The sequence below is a fragment of the Schistocerca gregaria genome, chromosome 8 (assembly GCF_023897955.1).
Source record: "Schistocerca gregaria isolate iqSchGreg1 chromosome 8, iqSchGreg1.2, whole genome shotgun sequence".
NCBI lineage: Eukaryota > Metazoa > Arthropoda > Insecta > Orthoptera > Acrididae > Schistocerca > Schistocerca gregaria.
This window is the reverse complement of record NC_064927.1, coordinates 332,700,474-332,718,940: the sequence shown is the minus strand read 5'-3', so window position 1 is coordinate 332,718,940 and position 18,467 is coordinate 332,700,474. Positions and strand designations below refer to the sequence as shown.

At 41.5% G+C, this 18,467-nt stretch overlaps 1 protein-coding gene across 2 annotated transcripts in view; it reads left to right on the top strand.

The window, feature by feature from the left end:
• The window catches only part of LOC126284566 (sodium-coupled monocarboxylate transporter 1-like), a 420,449-nt gene that overhangs the window by 204,365 nt on the left and 197,617 nt on the right, over positions 1–18,467 (top strand). The window contains exon 1 of one of the 2 annotated variants that reach the window (XM_049983577.1): positions 8,696–8,907. The exons of the other annotated variant lie outside the window; for it this stretch is intronic. The gene's annotated coding sequence lies outside the window, so the exon portion shown is untranslated. Of the gene's footprint in view, positions 1–8,695; positions 8,908–18,467 lie in introns of those variants that run through there. 2 annotated transcript variants of the gene reach the window in all.

Genomic DNA, 18,467 nt, shown 5'->3' with positions numbered 1-18,467 from the left:
GTCTCTTCAATACGTGGCGAAACCAAGGCGAAACCACGTCCAGACGTCGTGGGGTTGTGCGTCCACCCTCATTACAGACGTCGGACGTCGTAAGCTGGGCAGACAGGAGAAACAGCACAGACGGTGAAATGTGGCGGAACTAACACCAGACATAAATGCTGCGCAGAGTACAAGTTTGTCTGAATATACAGTGCAGCGAATATTCATAATGGCTGGCCTCCGCGGCCGGCGACCCTTGCACGTGCCATGTTAACACCACGATATCTGCAACTACCGGGTGATCAAAAAGTCAGTATAAATTTCAAAACTGAATAAATCACGGAATAATGTAGATAGAGAGGTACAAACTGGTACACATGCCTGGAATGACATGGGGTTTTATTAGAACTAAAAAAAACACAAAAGTTCAAAAAATGTCGGACAGATGGCGCTTCATCTGATCAGAATAGCAATAATTAGCGTAACAAAGTAAGACAACGCAAAGATGATGTTACTTACAAGAAATGCTCAATACGTCCACCATCATTCCTCAACAATAGCTGTAGTCGAGGAATAATGTTGTGAACAGCATGTAATTATGTAATAGGCGTATTTAAACTGTTTTAGCATGTAATTATCTGAACTGTTTCTTATTTAAATTGTTTTGTTAATTAAATTGCATTGTGTATTATTGAGAAAGAGCGGGAAACCGCGCATAGATACATTTTGAGAAAGAGCGGGAAACAGCGCGCAGTAATACATCTGTAATGGTAGCAGGGATTGTCTGCACCAAAAACCATTGTTGGCGGCGAGACCGCACTTTTGTAGCATTGAGCGTTGGAAGCGAGCAGTTGCGAGTAAGATGTGAGACGAGGCAGTCGTAGCTAGCGAGACATGAGAGGAGGTCGCTGTAAGCGAGGTATGAATTAACACTTTGAAAGAAGCGGTGTGCTCGCCAGCCACTCGCTATATGTAGCGCAATGCTAGTTTTTAAGAATTTTTGTAAAGAACTATGCCCCTTGTAATTGTTTGTCAAGATCGTTCTCAGAATATAGTTATGTAATTTTGATGGAAAATTAGGTATGTAGCGCAACGCTACTTTTTAAGAATTTTTGTAAAGAACTATACCCCTTGTAATTGTTTGCCAAGATCGTTCTCAGAATATAGTTAACTTCTACCAGATTAAATGCATTAAGAATTTTCTATCCCAAAATCATTCACGTAAATGCTTTACGGAATTTATTGTTATCTTAAAAGAAAAGTCTAAACTGAGCTTCAGCTTTTATCAAATCTAAATTAACTTCAACTTAAAGAATTCCAGTCACAAAGTATTATGAAACTCCACCAGCAGCTTATAATTATGTTAAAGAGAAGTAAGTATATTCATTCCACAGTTTGCTGTAGCAGTCAGATGGCGATCCAGTATAAATAATTAAAGGTAAGAATAAGTCTTAATAATTTCAGGTAACGACTGAGGGCCACGGCGACAACACATTTTATGTTTCGTCGTAATAATCAGCAGGTAGTCTTGACAGAGCAGCAGTTAAAAGATTTTAAGAGACGCAGCGTTCAGTCAGCAAGCAAACGTTCATCCAATATTAGACGGGAAGGTTTCAAGCACTGTAAAGCATGTCTGGAGTTATGGTGAGGCTTTGGCGTCGGATGTTGCCTTTCAGCATCCCAAGAGATGTCGGTCGATCACGATACACTAGAAACTTCAAGTAACCCCAAAACCAATAATCGCACGGACCTGGGTGGCCAAGCATGACGAAAGTGGCAGCTGAGCACACGATTTTCACCAAACGACGCGCGCAAGAGATCTGTCACACCTCTAGCTATATAGGGTGGAGCGCCACCCCGCATAAACATCGTACGTTCTAGCAGGTGTATATCAGCCAGGCTGGGGATGATGCGATTCTGTAACATATCGGCGTACCTCTCCCCCATCACGGTAGCAGTTACAAAACCAGAACCACACATTTCCTCGAAGAAAAAAGGCCCGAAAACGGTAGATGTGGTAAATCTAACCCACACCGTGACTTTCTCGTCGTGCAATGGAGATTCCACGACAGTTCTAGGATTTTCGGTAGCCCAAATTCTGCAGTTGTTGACGTTGGCAGACCTTCGGAGCGTGAAATGAGCTTCGTCGGTCCCCAACACGTTACTCAACCAATCGTCATCTTTCGCCATCTTTTAAACAGGCCACACCACGAATGTCCTCCGCTTCACTAAATAGCCAGGTAACAGTTCATGATGCCGATGGATTTTGTATGGATAGCATCGGAGGGTACGCCTTAGTGCCAACCAAACAGTACTGTATGCCGGTGCGACGTGTGACTGCAAGAGCTCTGACTTCAACGTGCGTAGACGACCCGCTACAGTCGACGGCCGGGGTGGCCGAGCGGTTCTAGGCGCTACGGTCTGGAACCAAGTGACCGCTATGGTCGCAGGTTGGAATCCTGCCTCGGGCATGGACGTGTGTGATGTCCTTTGGTTAGTTAGGTTTAAGTAGTTCTAATTTCTAGGGGATTGATGACCTCAGATGTTAAGTCCCATAGTGCTCACAGCCATTTGAACTATTTGAACCGCTACAGTCTCCATTTTTTCCTGAACTGTCTCAGCAGCATTATGCCTTGTGCTCGGTCGGCCACTACGGGCTCTATCGTCTAAACTACCCGTGGCTTCGAACTTCAAAATCATTCTCGCCACAGCTGCATTTGTCAACGGACTTTTACCCGTTCGAATCCCCTTCCTATGGCGATAGGATCGTAACGCTGAACTAGCACATTCCCCATTCTGATAATACAGCTTCGCTAAAAGCGCCTTTTACGGTTACGTCAACATGCTGCGACTGCTGACGCATCTGACTCTCTCTCTAATTATAGCTTCTTTTATACACTATTGTCATTCGCAGTCACTGACGTTTTGCTGTCCAGCACCATCTGTGGGATATTTTGTGAACATTTTTTTTATTCTAGTAAAACCCCATGTCATTCCAAACATGCGTGTCAATTTTTACCTCTCTATCTACATTATTCTGTGTTTTATTAAGTTTTCAAATGTATTCTGACTTTTTGATCACCCGGTACTACTGAACTGGGCACGTGACCGTCGGCATTGCACGGTGGCTCAGTGGCAGAGCGTTGCATGTTCTGATGAACCCGATACCTTCTTTATTATGCCGATGTGACGGCGCGAATACGTGTCTTCCTTTATGCTCTGGGGAACATCCACGTGAGCATCCACAGGACCAGTGGAGCTTATGCCATTCACCAGAAGCCCAAGGAGTATCGTACATTGCTTTCAGACCACGTGCACTACTTCATCACGACCATGTTCCCGTCGACAGTGGCATTTTTTTAAAGATATTGCTTAATGTCACAAGGTCAGGAGTGTGATGGAGTGATTTGAGAAACACAGCGTCGAGTTTCAGTTGATGTGTTGGCCCTCAGGCCATATCTGAACCCATTCGTATACATCTGGGATGTGACAGTGCATGCTGTCAGAGTTCATCGCCATCCTTCTCAGAATTTGCGGGAATTAGGTGACTTGTGTGTGCAGATGTGGTGCCAACTCCCTCCAACGACCTACCAAGGCCTTTATTGATTCTACGCCACGACGCGTCACCGCTCTTATTAGCATCAAAGATCGACATACCGGCTTTTAGGGTGGTGGTCATAGTGTTGTGGCATTACTAAAACTTAATACATAAACACTAAAATAGAAATTGAAAAACAAAAACTGTCAACAACTTTAAAGACATGCTCACGAAACAAAATGATACTGCACGTACAGAAAAGTAGTTCTCTATGTTGGGAATAGGCACGACCTTAAATTAGAGCAGTAGATCAATAGTGTATCGATCGAGTTTACGCAATCGCTGTAAGGGGAGTGCTTATTTTTTTTTTTCTTTTGTAGTCGACACCGACTCGTCGCAAAAATGCTATTGTTGCAGAGTTGAAGTCTTGAATGCGCAGAAACTTGTCGGAAACGGCTCACAACGTTCAATGCGTTACACGTACCGATAGTACCGACAATTATTGCAAGACTATATATAAATCACTCATATGTCTATCGGATGAGGCGTACACTTCGCTAACACCGTCCGCTATTAGTTTAGTGGAGCGGATTATGAACCGTCACTGCGGTTCATTCATGTCGCACTTATGACCACTCCAGCTAGGTATTCCTTCAACTGTACAGACTCTGATATCAATATATTAAGTTTTGACACTGAACGGAAGTTGTCAAGTCAGTCTGGCAGGACACTGAAGCATTTTCGACGGTTGGAGATGAGGTATTGGCGGAATTAAAGGTGTGAGGTTAGTGGAGGATTTTGCTTGGTAGAGCACTTGCTTGCGAACGGCAAGGGTCCCGGGTTGATGACTCCTTCCAGCACACAGTTTTAATTTGCCAGAAAGTTTCATTTCAATGTACACCCCGATGAAGAGTGAAAAATTCGTTCTGGAAACATCCTACAGGCTGTAGTTAAGTAGTTTCTCAGCAATATCCTTTCTTACAGGGGCGCTAGATCCACAAGTTCCGTAGGAGAAATCGTACGAAGTTTTGAAAGTAGGTGATGAGGTACTGGCGCAGTACAGCTGTGAAGTGTGTCGTGTGCCCTCCTCGGGTAGTTGACCTGTTAGAGCACTTGCCTACTAAAGGCAATGGTCCCTATTTTGAGCCTAGGTCCAGCACATGGTTTTAATCTGCCAGGAAGTTTCATAAAATCATTTTATTTTGTTGTCGACGAGTTACGTGATGTGATGTAAGGTTGACCATTTTATATTTTATGACTGACTACGATTCTATCTCCGGCCGGAGTGGTCGAGCGGTTCTAGGCGCTTCAGTCTGGAACCGCGCAACCACTACGGTCGCACTTTCAAATCATGCCTCGGGCATGGCTGTATGTGATGTCCTTAGGTTAGTTAGGTTTAAATAGTTCTAAGTTGTAGGGGACTGATGACCTCAGCAGTAATGTCCCATAATGGTCATAGCCATTTGAAAGATTTTATCAACCAGGGTGAAGAACTATTCTCAGTGTTTGTGTCGTTGCATACAAGTTTGCTTCTCTGAACTTGGCTTTCATATAATATCCGGTTAATGATTGATCTGATATTAGTGGTACAAGAAGTTTGTTCAACCTGCTTCTTGTACATGTGTGGTCCAGTTTTGTTGTCGTTATTAGCACTAAATTTCTTATTCATGTTGCTTCCTACACCAACGTATGTCATTGTACGACTTTTACTGGTACATTCAGTTTCTGTTTATCCTGCAATTTATATATGCGTGATGATAAAATATTTGCTTACAACAAAAACTGGGTAATATTTTAACTGTATTTTGAACATGCGACCTAGGCGTTACAAGGTTTTTAAAAGAACAAATTTAACTATTTACCGAAAGATCGCGTATTCCATTACTGATAATGCCAGGCATAAATTTAGCTAACTAATTAATGCGTTGTACTCATTGTGTTTGGTAAAATCTTAATGGAAATATGGAGCAATATAGAAAAGTTCTCGAAAACATGAAAAGGTTGGGTTGTTTTGGGGAAAGAGACCAGACAGCAAGCTCATTGGTTTCATTGGATTAGGGAAGGATGGGGAGGGAAGTCGGCCGTGCCCTTTCAGAGGAACGATCCCGGCATTTGCCTGGAGTACGCATTAGAGGTGATTTAAAATGGAATGATCATATAAAGTTGATGGTTGGTAAAGGCGATGCCAGACTGAGATTCATTGGAAGAATCCTAAGGAAATGCAATCCGAAAACAAACGAAGTAGGTTACAGTACACTTGTTCGCCCACTGCTTGAATACTGCTCAGCAGTGTGAGATCCGTACCAGATAGGGTTGATAGAAGAGATAGAGAAGATCCAACGGAGAGCAGCGCGCTTCGTTACAGGATCATTTAGTAATCGCGAAAGCGTTACGGAGATGATAGATAAACTCCAGTGGAAGACTCTGCAGTAGAGGCGCCCAGTAGCTCGGTACGGGCTTTTCTTAAAGTTTCGAGAACATACCTTCACCGAAGAGTCAAGCAGTATATTGCTCCCTCCTACGTATATCTCGGGAAGAGACCATGAGGATAAAATCAGAGAGATTAGAGCCCAAATAGAAGCATACCGACAATCCTTCTTTCCACGAACAATACGAGACTGGAATTGAAGGGAGAACCGTTAGAGGTACTCAGGGTACCCTCCGCCACACACCGTCAGGTGACTTGCGGAGTATGGATGTAGATGTAGATGTAGAGTGATTTAGGGAAATCACGGAAAACCTAGATGAGTATGGCCGGACGCGGGACTGAACCGTCGTCCTCCCGAATGCGAGTCCAGTGAAACGTGTACGGAAAATGAACTATTTTACTGCACTGTCTTCCTACTTTACAAGATTTTCAAGTGCTGGAGCTCTCTGAACTGGCAACACGTGCCTCTTGTATGCGATTTGCTTTCAGAAGCACTACACCTTGATAGAACCTTTCACACAACTTTTAAGTATTCCGACGTTAACAGAATGAACCGAATCTGCGTTGGCGAACTTCAAGAGGATTCTAAGTCTGATGTTCATCGTTCATATAAATACAGTAGTTTTGGTCCAACAGGATACACTCTTTCAAAATGACTACTGAATGGCATGTTGTAGCGAGAGGTATAATCCCACCTGGCTAACCAGATTTATCCCTGTAAGTTCCTACATCTTCTGTAACTTGAGTTACCACATCCTGTAGTCTCATCCATCCTGAGAGGTCGGACCAGCTTCTGCCCCTCCAGCGACAGGTACCACCCTCCATCTCCATGCACACCATAACCTTCACCAACGCAATTTCAACTCCCTTTTCCCCCTTGGCCTCCCCGAGGTCTATCCCTCACTCCCGTCCCATGCCGAATGACAGTTACAGCCCAACCGTGCCCTACACAGCTGGCACCCGACTCATCTTCAAACACCTACACCTAGTTATCAGTTCCTTTCCACAACGACATCCTTCAACATTATCCATCCATAAACTTCCCCGATATCTCAGATACCCTAGTTCCCACTCACAGTTACGAGGATCCCACATTAGGTGACAGTCATTATCATTCAGAATCTATATCGCATCACTATCATCCTTATCATAAACGTCATCATCTACAAAACTGGATTAAAAAGAGTCTTGACCGCAATAAAATATTTATTTATAATGGTTGCCAGTTTCAGAGTGTGACGGCCTTCAGGCCTTTTTCCAGTTCGGTCAGTATGGCACAGCTAGCAGTAATGAACGTTTTCTAGAGATAAGCAGTCTTGGCTGCGAAACAGGCATTTTTATTCTGCAGTTTGCCCACAACACGTTTAGCCTTGTTTAAGACTTAGGCAGATTGGCCTAAAAAGAAAAATACAAACTTTTCTTAGACAATAATATGACCTCGAATTAGTTTATCTTTGGAGTATCGAGGAAAATATTATAGCCAACTTACTGGCGTAAAAGGTGTTAAGCACACATGCTGCAGTCCATGCAAATGTCTTAGCAGGCAATCACCGTTGTCATATTAAGAACATTGTGTGGTGCCATTTAAAATTAAAATAAATAGAATATAGCAGCTGAAAGTATTCAGAAGCCAGTAACTGGTATTATCCACTAAAGACATCAATACACAAACTGAGAAAAAATTTTAACACAACATACTGATATAAACTCGCGTCGAGTACACAGGAAGCCACGTTTAAAACAAAAAGAGCCTTAGCGAGTGGTTGCCCTAGTCGAGTATTAACGGACTTCGAGAAGTGCCCTATTAAAATAAAATGATCCAAAAGATAGCCTAAGCGGCATTCAAGGCGATTAACCTGCACATGCCCTAAGATACGTACTGAAAAATAAGGAGGCATTCCGTTCACCGCCACCGCCTTCTGTAGCGGTATACGTAAATGGTCTGAAGACTGTCAGGTTCTGAACTAATCCGTTAACCACTGTAAATAAAAGTTTAACTGTTGTTTCTCCACGAGAATGTTTTTTTTTAATTATAGTCATCATCCGTGTTCTCTGCTTATAAAGTATTTCTCTCCTAATCTAAAGTATTTTATAAAAATGAATAGCTGAAAGGCGCCAACATGGCTTAAGTAACTTTTTATTAATAATAAACAGCATTAAAGTATCAGAAATAGGGGAAAGAAACGTTTAAAAAGTAAAATACTGAATTTGAAAGGCTTTCAAAGCAGAAGAAATAAAAAATCGAGAACAACATGGACGGAAGAAAGAAAGAAACTTGATGGTGGAAAAAGTGAGGGCATACTGGAAAAATAGGGAACAACAACAAAGGAAGAAGAGGAAGAGGAACCGAAGTTCCTAAAATGATCCTAGTTGGTGAATACTATTATACAAACAAACAAAAAATCCACACAACTATGTAGAACTAATATGGCGTGAGGGTAATATTTGTTGTGATGTTGCTTAATATTCCCTATGGGGCGAAATAAAATAATGGCTAATAATGAAATAAAATATTTATCAGAAAATACAAGACCGGCCTAAGCAAGAAAATGTTAAGGCAAATAAAACCGATGATATTCTCATTCATCAGACAGGAGCTGACAGCTTAATAGCGTAAACGCCACGGTATATTTCCTAGTGACGCATAATCTGTGAAGGCTGCGTGGAGGGGGAACGCTCCTTTCAGAAATGATTATGAAACTAGTGCACGTAAGCGCGGTGGCGTCAGTGAGGGGGTCTCTTTTGTCTGTGGACTTCGCACTCTCCTGGCTGTGATGCTGCTGTCACTGAATGCTCCCTTCCACCGGTTTTGTGTCAGTCGGCAACGGCTCCGCGACCAAGGCACACCACACCTCCAGCTGCTGGTTCCTGGGAGACGCGCCGTTAACTGGCTGGTCCACCAGCAGACACACGGGATTGTTGTTCCATCCGAAACCTTACAACCGGCAAGCGGTGGTATACAGTAAGTATGTCTTTCTCCTCTCCCGTTTGCTGGGATACTACACTCTTTCGTGAGATTTAGTTGTATAAAAACTCTCGTCGACTGTTGGGTCAATAGAGACAGGTAAGTTGACCTGGAGATTGACAGCTGAAGAAATGAACCATGTTCATTTTAAATACGCTTGTAAAGTTATGTAACAAAGCCATCAAAAAGTACAATAGTGACTGTTCTGGCGGAGAACTGAGTTACAGTTCCATCGAATCGCGTCCACTCTCGTAACTATTACGCTGTCTTACACAGTAATCAAATCTTCTGCTAAGCCAGGCACAGTGAGCAATAGTAAGTTCAGTCACATTTAAAAAGTCAAACATCGTAATGAAATATTTTTCTTACTATAAACCCATATCACGCCATAGTCTACTTTGCATTCTAAAAATGTCAGGTGTCGAACTTCTCAAACTAGGAGCAAGTTAAAATATCAACTCTTCATTGTAAAGTAGTTTTCTATGCTATCCAATGTCCCAACACCACTTTTACATCCCATATGAACTTCCGTTTCCGTTAATTATATAGTTTCTTTAAATCGATATGATTTCCATAAAATAGGCTTAAACCTACTAGTATCTACATCTACATCTACATTTATACTCCGCAAGCCACCCAACGGTATGTGGCGGAGGGCACTTTACGTGCCACTGTCATTACCCTCCTTTCCTGTTCCAGTCGCGTACGGTTCTGGCGAAGAACGACTGTCTGAAAGCCTCCATGCGCACTCTAATCTGTCTAATTTTACATTCGTGATCTCCTCGGGAGGTATACGTAGGAGGAAGCAATATATTCGATACCTCATCCAGAAACGCACCCTCGCGAAACCTGGCGAGCAAGCTACACCACGATGCAGAGCGCCTCTCTTGCAGAGTCTGCCACTTGAGTTTGCTAAACATTTCCGAAACGCTATCACGGTTACCAAATAACCCTGTGATGAAACGCTCCGCTCTTCTTTGGATCTTCTCTATCTCCTCCGTCAACCCGATCTGGTACGGATCCCACACTGCTAAGCAATACTCAAGTATAGGTCGAACGAGTGTTTTGTAATCCACCTCCTTTGTTAATGGACTACACTTTCTAAGGACTCTCCCAATGAATCTCAACCTGGTACCCGCCTTATCAACAATTAATTTAATATTATCATTCCACTTCAAATCGTTCCGCACACATACTCCCAGATATTTTACAGAAGTAACTGCTACCAATGTTTGTTCCGCTATCATATAATCATGCAATAAAGGATCCTTCTCTGTATGACCTATTGATCATCGTTACAAAAATGTGTAATATGAAAGGCAACTGGTCATAGCAGTAGAACAACCTACATTGGAATGACTACGTAAAACAAACAGTAGGAAAAGCAAATGTCAGACTGAGATTCACAGGAATAATCTTAAATAAATGTAACTCATCTACGAAGGAAGAGGCGATTGGTCTACCGATGCTTGAGTATTGTTCGCCAATACCATACTACCTTACGAGGTAGGACTTGATTGAAGAGGTAGAGAAGTCGGCACGAGAGCGTTAGAGATGGTCATCAAACGCCAGTGGCAGACAAGAGAGGCGATATGCATCACGAAGAAGTTTTCTACTGAAAACACTTGCCGGGAAGAGCTAATACCGAGTCTTACATTCTTCCCAAGTGCCATTCGCGCGTGGAACAGGAGAGTGTGGATTAGTTAGTGGTACAAAAAGTACTCTCCTCCACGCACCACTAGGTAGCTTGCCTAGCATGGTATAGATGTAGATGTAGATGAGTGACTCAATCATTTAAATCTGCGGCCAGTTGACCTGCGATTTATTTTATATAACAGTTTCTGATCAGACACCAGGAGGCTGAGCAGATCACTTTCCAGACTTTACCAATACAGAAAAAGATAGGTGGTTAATGAGGATCGAACAACGGACCACCAATCAGTAGCCAGACACGATAAAAATTTTGCCATTGATTTCAGATTAATTTCACTATGAGCTGAGGACTTCAAACTTTCAACATAGATGAGAACTGGATACCAATACAATATTAACTCGTTTTCGTGTATGGTGTGGATACTTCGTTTTTCCGCCTGTCTGTTCGGTACCGATTTTTCAATTGATTTAAAATTAATTTCCCGATGAGCTGAAGTCCTGATCCTTCTACACAGCTCAGAAATGAATCATACTGCAGCATTAACTCATGTTCCTGACATTGTGTCAGTGAAATAGCCACCAATACAATATTGAAAATACGTGTTTTAGTCTATAGTCATAATTTATTTGTTTTGTCTTCTGGCAGTTGGTTTTAGTGCATAATAGCATGAACGGACTACACTGTCACGCTCACTTTCCAGTTAGAAGTGGTCAAATATCAAAAATATTTGCCACCTCTGTTTAGAAAGGTAGATATTAGACAAAAAAATATTGCAAAGATAGACGAAAACATATTCTTTTTCAGTATTAAAGGGATTTCTTGTCTAGGCAAGGGGTACTTCCTGTGCCGTTGCTATTTCCTAATTTTTCTGATCCAGTCGCGGACTATTTCGCTGTGAGAACGACTGCTCGTAAGCCTGTGTGAGGGTTTGAATCTTTAATTTTCACCTTCACGCTCTTTTCTCGAAATATACTTCGGAGGGAACAATACATTGGTTGATTCAGTTTAAGAGAAAAATAAACCTGAAAAGTACCATATGCCTTCTTGTTATCTCATCAAAATTAAATAGATTAAAAAATTCCATAGTTATAAGATGAAGAAGCAGAAAATATTTCTTAAATAATGTTTTATACAACACCTTTAGAACTATATTTGGTGAGATTAGCAACAGCAGAGCTGGATAAAGCGGCGAGTTATTTTTGGAAATTTGCCGCCCCTTTTGGCTGCTACAAAAATCTTCTGCTACGTAAAGACAACAAGGTGCGAAAAAAATCCTTCTTTGTATGTTTCTCCGGCCGATTATACTACGTAGTGCAGTTTTGATGGAACTGCATCTAAACTCAGACGCTTCAATCCAAACAAAGCTACTGTCTTAGTATTGTGCAGCGCTTAAGACTATCTTATGCAACTATGCTTTTTTGCAGACTTTTGTTAGTAGTTTTTAATTACATAGTTTCACTGACAAAGTGCAGTTCCAGCTTAGTCCGTCTTCTTTTTTTTTCCTTCACCATTTCATTAACAAACGAGGAATGGGAAACGTGAGAAAATTTTACTTGACTGCTTTACAATGTTTCGGTCGACATGACTTGACAGATATCATGCAGTAAATTCGGTACCATATGGTTTTCAGTTAGGTTAATTTTTCTCCATTTATTTCGGCGAGAGTGAAATTTTCTAAGTGGGAATAGAATAGCATTGCACAATGAATCATGGCTTTGCACAATTAAGGAAGTAACAAAGCGAGCCAGCTGCTAGGCGTAAAAATTGGGACACGGTTAGTCGGTCACTAGAGTGCGACATCAACACATCCATGTGTGAGTGTGCGCGAGCTCAGTGGTAAAGGTTTAGACAACCTGTTGCCGTTACTCTCATAACGTTATCTAGGAAGCACTACGGAGGATGCAACAACATCCATCAAGCCTTTGAAGTAGCAGCTAAGACACTGAAACAAATTGGTTAAATAAATGTATCAAAACGGAAGAATACAGACGACTTTTAAAGTACAGTACCGATTCGGTCATGACGAGTGATAACAAAAAGTAGAGCCTCTCCTCGACGCCATAAATCCTCCACCTCCCAAAGTTAGACTCAGTCGCTCGGTAGAAATCATGGGACTCATGTCGTTCGCGATCGATTCTCTAAATATTGTGCTATAACGTTTTCTTATGAGACTGTTCCTGCACTGGTAATACTACTGCCGCCTTACGAAATAACCACCGATCCTTAGCCATGGATGACAGTGGCCAGCCTCCAGTACAAGCTGTCACTGACGAGTAGTGCAGGGTCCTACCAACACCGATCCAACCAGGGACACTAAGTGTGTCAGACGACCTACAGAAGCGGCAAGCGAGGATCAGCGTTGGAACGACCTCACAAAGATAGTTCTTGGATAGCAGGTAACCTGAAGAAACAAAGAAATATCGATTTTGCTGTAATGTTATTACAACGGATGTACAGTGAACAATGCATACCACTCTTAACGTACCCGAAACCTTGGGTAACCTAGGGCAGTGTAAATTCTTTTCCACAATAGATTTCAGGAGCACTCATCATCAAATTGAAGTACGTCCAGAGGATGGGCATAGAACACATCTACAGCACCATGTGGTCACTACCAATATCACAGAATAGCAGATGGGTTGAAGAACGCGCCTGCAAGATTCTTGCGCTTGTTACAGTCCTTCAAGGTTTAAAACCGGGTAAAGGATGATCTATTTGGATGACCTTATAGTTATACAAGCGAAATGATTAAGATAATTATTTGAGGGATTAAGAACAGCTTGAGTCACGTTGAGCATTGACAAATATCATTGTGCTCGTTCACAAGTTAGTTACCTTGGGCACATTATTAGCCAAGAAGCAGTGGGGACAGATCTTCGTCTCACTTCACCTGTGTGTAATTATGCGGTTCTACAGACAGTAAAACAATTACAATCACTCCTTGGTTTAGCAGCTTATTACAAAAAAATTCGTCTAGGGGTTTCCAGAAAATGCAAAACTATTGACTCGATTACTGAAAAAAAGGAGTTAGGTTTGATTGGACACCAGAATGTCAGATAGCATCTCAAAATGTGAAAGAGTATTAACTGCATATGCTCTGTAAGTTTCTCCTGACTTTACCAAAGAAATTATCATGCAAAGCAAGCAGTACTACTTTACGTACCATTTTCAGTCAAAATTTGGATGGGAGGGGTCATCCATTAACGAAAGAGTGTCTCGGTCTAAAAAGGGATGAGTGCAGCTATTGACTACGAAAAAAAGAGATGTTAGCTTTAATATACGGTATTTCGTATTTTCGTTATTATGGTCGTAAATTTAAATTAATTACATATCACGTATCGTTGAAGTGGTTATTGGGATCGAAAAGGCACGTCAAGTCCACTAACAAGGTGGGCACTGAAAGTGATTTTCAGTTTGAAGTAGTTCATAACCATAATGCAGACATATTTTGTAGGAGAATTGCAGTATTGGGTTAAATTTGACAGATTTGACTAAAGCACATGAAACTGAAGAGGAATGCCAGTTATAAAAATTCAAAATGTTCAAAAAATTTTCAAATGTGTGTGAAATCTTATGGGATGTAACTGCTAAGGTCATCAGTCCCTAAGTTTACACACTACTTAACCTAAATCAGCCTAAGGACAAACACACACACCCATGCCCGAGGGAGGATTCGAACCTCCGCCGGAACCAGCCACACAGTCCATGACTGCAGCGCCCTAGACCGCTCGGCTAAACCTGCGCGGCGAATGCCAATTATACAGCAAGCAGCCACAGATTCTTATCCATGAAGTTTTACTATGTAGATAAACCAACTGCGATCATCACGTTGTTGTGCCTACAGCACTCCCAACTGAATTATTATGACAAGCGCATGATCATGTACTGTTGCAACATGAAGATAAAAGAGCTACTAGAAGACAAAATGCAGAGAGATTTTGGTGGAAAGCACGACATAGTGACGTGAAGCAATATATTACAAACTGAATTGCTTGTGTTCAGCTAACAGATATAAGTAAACAAAAGGTACAGCACGAGAGGTTACCAGAAACAGAAAACTTTTCAAGTGATGGGAATTGATGTGTTAGGACAGTTTAATAGAAGTTTCGCAAAAGGGTGTACTGACTATGTTGGATCATTTATTGAAGTAGCTGGTAATGATAGCGATATCAGATTACAATGCAAGCACTGCAGCTCAAGCCATGGATAGAAATTGGTGACTTCAACCTGAAGTACCAGAAGGTCTAGTCACCGATCAAGGAACTACTTTTATGGCTGCCTTGTACAAATTGCAAACCAAAGAAATGCTTGAGAAAGTGTCAAGGACTACATCAGGTAGAATGAACAACTTGATCGGTCAGTGTGAAGTTGCAGTTGCAGTTGCTGATGAAAACATCAGTAATATATGTTAGTCAGCTAAAACATTGTAAACGTACCAGTGACTGCAAGTGCCATCAACCGTTATAGCGGAAGGGGGAGTTACCACACATAACAAAAGTAGCCCAGAATGTATCGTATGGACTTAAGTCTATGGATAAGTAACAGAGTATTGGGTTATACATGTTTACAAGGTGAAAATTACTGAACTATATAAAAAAACGTAAATTAGTTACAAACTACTCTGTCCACACACTTTATTCAACATGTAAACGTCACTGCAGATATTAAGATCTAGGGTATGACATGTTCGATATGCTTGCCATCAATGGGATGACGTGGCGCGGACTAACAGCAATTCTGCGTGACCCCCTAAAATGTCGGAACATCGATGCTGTCGATGACCTTCTGAATGCCTGTTTTCAGCTCAGCTGTAGTTTTGCGGTCATTGCTGTACATCCTACCTTTAACGGAATACCACACTAAAGAGTCGCATGTGTTCACATCCGTAGAATATGCAGGCGTATCGGGGACCATGCTAGTGACATCTGGGTTCCCCAGAACCAGAATGCGGTCCCCAAGGTGCTCCTCCAGGGCATCAAACCACACTCCTATTTCGATGTGGTCGAGCTGCGTCTTTGATAGACCACATCTTGTCAAAATCAAGATCACTATGGATAATGAGGATAAAATCATCTTTCAGAATCTTCATGTATCGTTCGGTAGTCAGCATGCCATCAAGGAATATCGCACCGATTATTCCATGACTGGACACTTCACACCACACAGTGAGCTCAAAGAGATTTGTCGATTGCGAAATGTGGACTCTCGGTCCCCCAAATGCCCCAACTTTGGTTATTTACTGACTATCCAAATGACAGCGGGCTTCGTAACTAAACCAAATCATATTCACATCAAAATTCCCATGATGCTCTGTGGCCAACAGCGCAGTATGAACGTCCTGAAACAAAACGATGATTTTATTTCATGTAGTTCAGTAATTGTCAACCCGTAATTCTTTATTGAGTTACCTAGGTTAATTGTATTTTATGTAGCTTGCTACAGCATATATAGTATTCCTTGAGATACACCTTAATTCTGAGGAGGGAGGGGATTCATGACAAATCCTTTTTACTAGGTTGAGTCAAAGATGGTTGCCAAATATATCACGAGCATAGTATTTCTTACACATATGAGAAGTGGAGGTAATTAAGATATAGTCATTGAAAAATGGAAGTCTATCCGTGAGTGGGTTCATATTCAAACTGGTGAAGTGTTACTTGTTTCAGACCAAAGGGATACATGTTGTCATGTCAGTAACAGAATTAGAAACTGTGTCTAGTTCAGGTAGTACATATTGACATATGATTGTGTGAAGTTCAATTATTCCTAAGAAATATGGAAGCATCGGGGATCAGGGTGCAAAAGAGAAGGATCAGTGCCACAACCGTACTTTCATTGTGTTGGCAGTCACTGGATCTCTCCGCATTCCTAGCAGAAACAGTAGTAATAAATTGCTACAGTATAAAATATTCACAGGTATGATGAAATTAAATTTAGGACAGAGTGTTATATTTTAACTTCAGTTCAGTCTTGATCACAACATTTATGTCTCAATACCATAGGTTACCGGTTTCGGTTATCTATATATAACCATCTTCAGACCCATGGCTTCTTTGGAGGATGGTAGGCGGAGCTCTCCTCAGCTGCTACGACGTCAACTAATCAATCAGTTGACGTCGTAGCAGCTGAGGAGAGCTCCGCCTACGATCCTCCAAGGAAGCCATGGGTCTGAAGATGGTTATATATAGATAACCGAAACCGGTCACTTAAGTTAGTGAGACATTAGTGTTGTGATCAAGACTGACCTTCAGTTACAATATAATACTGTATTGATCACTGTATCCAAAAATATTTAGCAAAAAATAAGACAGAGTGGGTTATTAGTTAAGGAACCAAGTGTGACACATACAAAACTCAGTTTATCTTAGTGCTACAATTAAAGGTACTATGATAGTTAAAGAACTCGACCAGTGTTGAGTGTGTTACCTTTACAAAACCTAACCCTGCTCATGATTATTTTGGATCCCAATTTACAACAGTCAATATACGAATTAATCGTTTAAGAGAAAAGACAAATTCCTGGAGCTCAAAAGTTAAATCATATAGAGAAATATCAAGAAAAGCATAGAAGGAGTGTTATTACGATTAGTATATCGACCGCTATTGTCATCAAAACACTAACATTTATTTGTACACTTTATTTTTGTCTAAGAAGAGAAAATCCCATGGATTGTATTTGTGTTACGATGTAAGAGATTTTAGAGGATAAAATGTATGAAGAAGCAAACTAGGAAGATAATACAGTGTTTAACTATGATAATACTTTTTGTGGTTAAAAGAACCAAAGGTACAGAGCGAAAGTAAGTATCTTAGGTAGTTCACTAGCTGTCTAACAAATAATAAAATCCGGAACAACTTGTTGTCAAATTGGAGGGTGTGTTACAAATCAAGAAAGGATGCGTAGCATTGCTCAAGCACAAGGAAGTATCAACACAGCAATCAGCTCGGCTTACACATTACGGCAAAGTTGTCGGTCACGAACAGCGCAACATCAACTTTTCTATGTGAGAATGTGGGCAAGCTCAACAGAAAAAGTTTACACGAGAGCAGAGGAGCCTACCTCTGTTACTCTCGGTGCATTATATAAGAAGCGCTAAGGAGGACGCAGCAACATCCGTCAGGAATTTGACAGGGCAGTTAAGACATTGAAATAAGAAACAGTTAAGCAAATGAAGCAAAGCAGAAGACCATTGACGACTCGTAGAGATCAGAAGGAATTCAATTATGAGGAACAGTGTCAAAAAACAGAGACTCTCGTTGGCTCATTAAATACGCCATACGATACTGCAGTGCCTGTGTAATTCAGAATTACGTTCAATGTTCCTTCGGACATGTATACTTGCAGAAGGAACATTGCATCGTAATTCGGAATTGCACAGGTAGTGCAATATCGTGTTTATCATTGAACACCGGGCAACCTAAATTTAAGTAAAATGTTTCCCCTGCAAAGGATCACACATAATGGATATATGAGTATAGGTTACAGACACATGATTGATTACATTTGGAAGTTTAGGTCTAGCCATTGTTCATGGGGAGGGGGGGGGGATGTTTGCGTGCCTCAACGATACAGATAGCCGTATCGTAGGTGCAACCACAACGGAGGGGTATCTGTTGAGAGGCAAGACAAACGTGTGGTTGCTGAAGATGGGCAGCAGCCTTTTCTGTAGTTGCAGGGACAACAGTCTGGATGATTGACTGATCTGGCCATGCAACACTAACCAAAACGGCTTTGCTGTTGCGGTACTGCAAACGGCTGAAAACAAGGGAAAACTACAGCCGTAATTTTTCCTGAGGGCATGAAGCCTTACTGTATGGTTAAATGATGATGGCGTCCTCTTGGGTAAAATATTCCGGAGGTAAAATAGTCCCCCATTTGGATCTCCGGGCTGGAACTACTCAA